The following is a 6155-nucleotide window of genomic DNA, read 5'->3' as shown; positions in this document are numbered from 1 at the left end:
CTCTGTAACAGAGAAATACTGGGAAATTCTAAGCATCACTATAACACAAGGAAGGCCATGGATGATAAAATCGCTCAAATTGAAAAAACTCAACTGCAGTTGCAAGATGATCTAAGGAAAATGAAAGAAGATATGCTTAAGGCTCAAGAGGATATGTTGTCTAAGTTGATAAGTGTTCTGGGAGGGAGAAATTCAGAACATGGAAAGGCCCATGAGCAAATAATTGAAGAACCACTTTATCCTCTAGGGTTTACCCCGACTCAGTCTCCAAATATCCAAGGAACATCAGTCCCTACTAAAGTACACATAAATCCCATTGGCATTGCTGTTAATACACAACCTGGATCTTGCTCGCATCCCGAAAAAAGTCCATATCACCAGGTCCTGGACCTTGATGAGGAAGCAGAGAAGAAGGAAAACAAGTTGTTGCAGGAGCAGTATAAGCAGCTAGCAAATGAAGTACAAGCTATGAAAGAAGACACCAGCTTGTATGGTCTCGACGCTAAGGAACTGAGTTTAGTTCCTGATCTGGTCCTACCTCCCAAGTTTAAAACTCCCAACTTCGAGAAATACGACGGTACCCAATGCCCTTCTGCCCATATCACAATGTTTTGCAGGAAAATGACTGGTTATGTAGGTCATGACCAGCTATTGATTCACTGTTTCCAGGAAAGCTTAGTAGGTTCAGCACTGCGGTGGTATAATCAACTAAGAAGGGCTGATGTTAAGTCCTGGAAAGATTTGGCCAAATTATTTCTTGACCAGTATAAACATGTAAAGGATGTCAGGCCTAACAGAATGGTGTTGCAAGCAATGGAAAAGAAGCATAATGAAAGTTTTAGACAATATGCTCAAATATGGAGGGAAGTAGCAGTACAAGTCCACCCACCGTTGGTAGAGGAGGAAATGAACCTACTTTTTGTTAATACCTTGAAGGCTCCCTTCTTCTCACACTTTATTGGTAATCCTTCTCGAAGTTTTGCTGATATAGTTACGGCGGGAGAAATGATTGAAATGGCAATTAAAAGTGGGAAGCTCGAGGGAGGAGAGTCCAACCAGAAACCACCGATGAGGAAGAAGGAAAACGAAGTCAGCAACGCAAGGCAGTATGATTCCCATAACATCACAGTGTCTCGACCTCAAGGTACGATGACACCACCATAAATGGACAATAGACAAGGGGCAAGGGATCCAAGGAGAGAGAGGCCTCAATTTGATCCGATTCCTATGACTTATAAGGAGTTATTCCACGAATTATACGATCGAAATGTAGTCTCACCTTATCATGTGGACCCCATACAACCCCCTTATCCCAAATGGTATGATGCTAATGCTAAATGTGAATACCATGCGGGGGTTTCAGCATTCTATTGAAAATTGTCCTGCGTTCAAAAAAGTCATCCAAGCTCTGAGAAGAAGAAATGTCATCAATTTTGGTGACAGCGAACAACCAAACATAGCCCAGAATCCCTTGCCAAACCATGCAGGAGCCGGGATTAACGCAGTTACTGAAGGGAAAGGAAGAATGACTATAAAGAATGTTAGTGAGGTGATGTCACCCATGTCTTGGGTATGGTGCCAAATGGTCAAATTAGGACTATTAAAGACCAATCTGCCATGTGAACAGTTCAACAATGAAGAGATGTGCCATTACCATAACTGCACAGGACACAATATACAACAGTGTCCTGATTTCTTAGAGCTGGTGCAAGAAATGATGGATAGTAAAGAAATCGAGTTCTTCAAAGAAGTGGCTGAGAAAGAAGAGGCAGAAGTTTACGCCTCTGAGGGATCATCCAAAGGGGTATATGGTTCTAGTTGTCCCCTCGTCATAACTCCCAAGAATCGAGTGGTTGAGAATGTAGCTCCAAAAGTGATTATTACACCTCCCTCACCGTTCCCGTACAAAGATAATAAACATGTGCCCTGGAGATATACTTGTCAAATAAGAGAGGTAGCAAAGCAACAAGAAGAAGTAGACGAAGTGGGACATATGACCAGGAGTGGTAGATGTTATCACAAAGAGCCTGAGAAGAAGGTTGCTGTCGAGAAAGGAAAAGGTATTGATGTGCAGATAAAAGAAGATGAGCTCGTCGTCAATGAGCAAGTAACGGAGAATGAAGTAGTGGAATTTTTAAAATTTCTAAAACATAGTGAATATAGTATTGTTGAGCAACTGCACAAGCTGCCTGCCCGTATTTCTGTCCTATCACTTCTTCTGAGTTCAGAGGCTCATCGCAACACCTTGTTAAAAGTTTTGAACCAAACCTTTGTCCCGAATGAGATACCCACAAAAAAAATGGACTGACTAGTTGCCAACATACAGGCCGATAATTTTTTATATTTTTCTGAGGACGAGATCCCTTCAGGGATGATTGGCAATCATAAGGCTTTGCACATTACAGTTAGGTGCAAAGGGCATGTTTTATCCAGAGTACTGATAGATAATGGTTCAGCACTAAATGTGATGCCCTTGGTGACCCTGAAAAAACTGCCAGTTGATAGTACCCTGATGAGAATCTGTCAAAGTGTGGTTCGAGCTTTTGATGGAACAAAAAGAGAAGTTCTAGGCAAGATTGATATTCCTCTGACTATTGGTCCTGCAATATATGAAGTGGAGTTTCTAGTGATGGACATCATGCCTACATACAACTGCTTGTTGGGAAGGCCCTGGATTCATCAGGCCGGTGCGGTTCCATCAACTTTGCACCAGAGGATAAAATTTGCAATTGATGGGAGGCTTATATGCATTCATGCTGAAGAAGACATTATCGCTTCAGTTTCGACTACGGCTCCATACATTGAAGTGGAAGAAAAAGCTGTTGAATGTTCTTTCAGATCTTTAGAATATGTCAATGCCACGTTCGTGGAGGAAGGAAAGAAGATCCCGAAGCCTAGATTGTCAAACTGCACCAAAATGGGGCTTAAACTAACTCTTGGAATGGGAGCGAGAGCTGGCAAAGGGCTTGGACGTCAATTGCAAGGACTGGTGAGTCCAATCTACCCTATAACTAAAAGAGATAGGTTCGGTTTAGGGTATCAGCCAACTTTAAAAGAAAAATTGAGAAGAATCAAGAAGAATCAAGAATTGAGGAAGGCAAGATTGACTGGTGAGCACCCAATCTGGGAGCCCATGACATTCCCGCCATTGAGTAGCATTTTTGTATCAGGAGGATATATGTTTCAAGGGACTTTGGAAAGCAGTAAAGTGATAGTTTAGGATGCCTTGGAAGACTTGGGCATTAATGTCATAACCGATGAGGAATTCAAAGAAATGAGAGCTACGGGCATTTACCCTGCGCCACCGGGATTTGTGTTGAACAACTGGACTGCGGAGGAACTGCCTGTAGTTTACAAATCTTTTGCAGAGTAATACACTAGAACTCTTCACTATTGTTCATACCCTGAGACAGTAGGTGATTTGATGTAAAGGGTTAAGTTGTGTGTTTTTACTTGCTTTCAATAAAAGATGTGTTTTGATTCCCAAATGGCAAATATTTTTCATGCATATCATTCTTGGTTGTATATATATATATATTATTTCTTTCTATTTATTTATATGGGAAAAGATTCTCCCGTATGCATATATGTATATATATTTTCTCTTCCGTTATCCTTTCAGGAGCTCAGATATCAATGATAAGAATACTAATGACTATGACCTGGAGATTGATTTCGAGATACCCATATGTCAAGGGGAAGTAGAAGGGTGTGATGATGATGAGGGATGTGAATTACCTTCTGAATTGCTAAAGATGGTAGAACAGGAGGATAAACAGATTCTGCCTCACGAAGAGCATACTGAGATTTTGAATTTGGGAACGGATGAGGATAGAAAAGAAGTTAAGATTGGTACTACCTTGTATGTTGAAGGAAGACAGAGTTTGATAGAATTACTTCAAATTTTCAAGGATGTATTCGCTTGGTCGTACGAAGATATGCCAGGTTTGGATACAGAATTGGTGGTCCATAAACTGCCAATAAAGCCTTATTGTAAGCCTGTACAACAGAAGCTGAGAAGAATGAGACCTGAGATGCTGCTCAAAATTAAAGAAAAAGTGAAGAAACAATTTGATGCCGGGTTTCTTACAGTGGCCAAATATCCTGAGTGGGTAGCAAATATTGTTCCAGTACCAAAGAAGGACGGGAAAGTTCGAATGTGTGTTGACTATAGAGATCTTAATAGAGCTAGTCCGAAAGACAATTTTCCTTTGCCGCACATAGACACATTGGTGGACAATACTGCCAGAAACTCCTTATTCTCATTTATGGATGGTTTTTCCGGCTATAATCAAATTAAAATGTACCCTGAAGATATGGAGAAAACAACGTTTTTCACTATGTGGGGGACGTTCTGTTATAAAGTCATGCCGTTTGGATTGAAGAATGCAGGGGCAACCTATCAGAGGGCCATGGTAATGTTATTTCATGACATTATGCATAAAGAGATTGAAGTCTATGTCGATGATATGATTGTCAAAGCCAAGACAGAGGAGGGACATATCGAGAATTTGAGGAAGCTCTTTCAAAGATTAAAGAAGTGCCAACTAAAACTTAACCCTAATAAGTGTACTTTTAGGGTGACATCGGGAAAACTGTTGGGCTTTGTAGTGAGCCGAAAGGGAATTGAAATAGATCCCGATAAAGTAAAAGCCATTCAAGATTTGCCAGCCCCAAGAACACAGAAAGAGGTTCGAGGATTTTTGGGGAGATTAAATTACATTGCTCGGTTTATCTCGCAGCTGACCGAAAAATGTGATCCCATATTCCGCTTTCTTTGTAAGAATGATTCAGGAGAATGGAGTAAGGATTGTCAAGAGGCTTTTGAGGCAGTAAAGAGATATCTTTTGAATACTCCGATCCTAGCCCCACCTATCCCAGGCAAGCCTTTAATTCTTTACTTGTCCGTTCATGACAATTCAATGGGATGCGTGTTGGGGCAACATGATCAAACTGAGAAGAGGGAGAGGGCTATCTATTATCTCAGTAAGAAGTTCACTGAGTATGAGACCGATACTCACCAATTGAAAAATTGTGTTGCGCTTTAGTGTGGGCCACCAGGAGACTTAGACAGTATATGTTGTATCATACTACCTGGCTCATATCCAAGCTGGACCCTTTAAAGTATCTAATGGGTGTACCTGCATTGTCTGGTAGATTAGCCCATTGGCAAATCCTGTTGTCTGAATTTGATATCCAGTATGTAAGCCAGAAGGCAGTTAAAGGGAGCGCCATAGCAGAATTCATTGCAAGTAGGGCTTCAAAAGAATATGAACAGTTAAACTTCGATTTTCCAGATGAGGACTTAATGGCTATCTCGGAGGAAGAAACAGTTGCGCTCACCGGTAAATACTGGAAGATGACCTTTGATGGTGCTTCAAACGCCTTGGGGAATGGGATTAGGGCAATCTTGGTCTCACCAAGTGAAGAGCATTATCCTTTTACCAGTCGGCTCAATTTTGATTGTACAAACAATATGGCTGAATATGAGGCTTGTGTTATGGGTCTTAGAGCAGCTATTGAACTCAAAGCAAAAATTCTAAGGGTATATGGGGATTCAGCCTTGGTAATTTACCAGCTCAGAGGAGAATGGGAAACGAAAGATCCCAAACTTGTGGAATATCGTAAACTAGTTTTGGGACTTATTGAAGAATTTGAAGAAGTGACTTTCAATTACCTCCCCAGAGAAGAAAATCAAATGGCGGACGCCTTGGCTACTTTGGCAGCGGCCTTTAAGATGAACGAGCGTTCAAAAATGATGTCTGTTGAGATGAAGGCTTATGAGTACCCAGCCCACTGCTTTAACATTGAAGAAGAAGAGGATGGAAGACCTTGGTACTATAATATCTTCCAATATATAAGGTATCAAAATTACCCCGAACAGGCAACTGAGAATGACAAAAGGACCATTAGAAGAATGGCAGCGGGGTATGTGCTTAATGGTGAAACCTTGTATAAGAAAAGTATAGATCAGGTCTTCTTAAGGTGTGTGGACACTAAAGAAGCGAAAATGATTCTTGAAGAAGTACATGAAGGAATATGTGGTACCCATGCTAATGGACATGTAATGGCCAGACAGATTATGAGATTTGGGTATTATTGGTCAACTATGGAAACTGATTGCATCAATTATGCCCGAAAGTGTCACAAGTGTC

This window comes from Hibiscus syriacus, unplaced genomic scaffold (genome assembly GCF_006381635.1).
Source record: "Hibiscus syriacus cultivar Baekdansim isolate YM2019G1 unplaced genomic scaffold, ASM638163v2 tig00016004_pilon, whole genome shotgun sequence".
NCBI classification, from domain to species: domain Eukaryota; kingdom Viridiplantae; phylum Streptophyta; class Magnoliopsida; order Malvales; family Malvaceae; genus Hibiscus; species Hibiscus syriacus.
Note: the sequence above shows the minus strand (reverse complement) of the source record.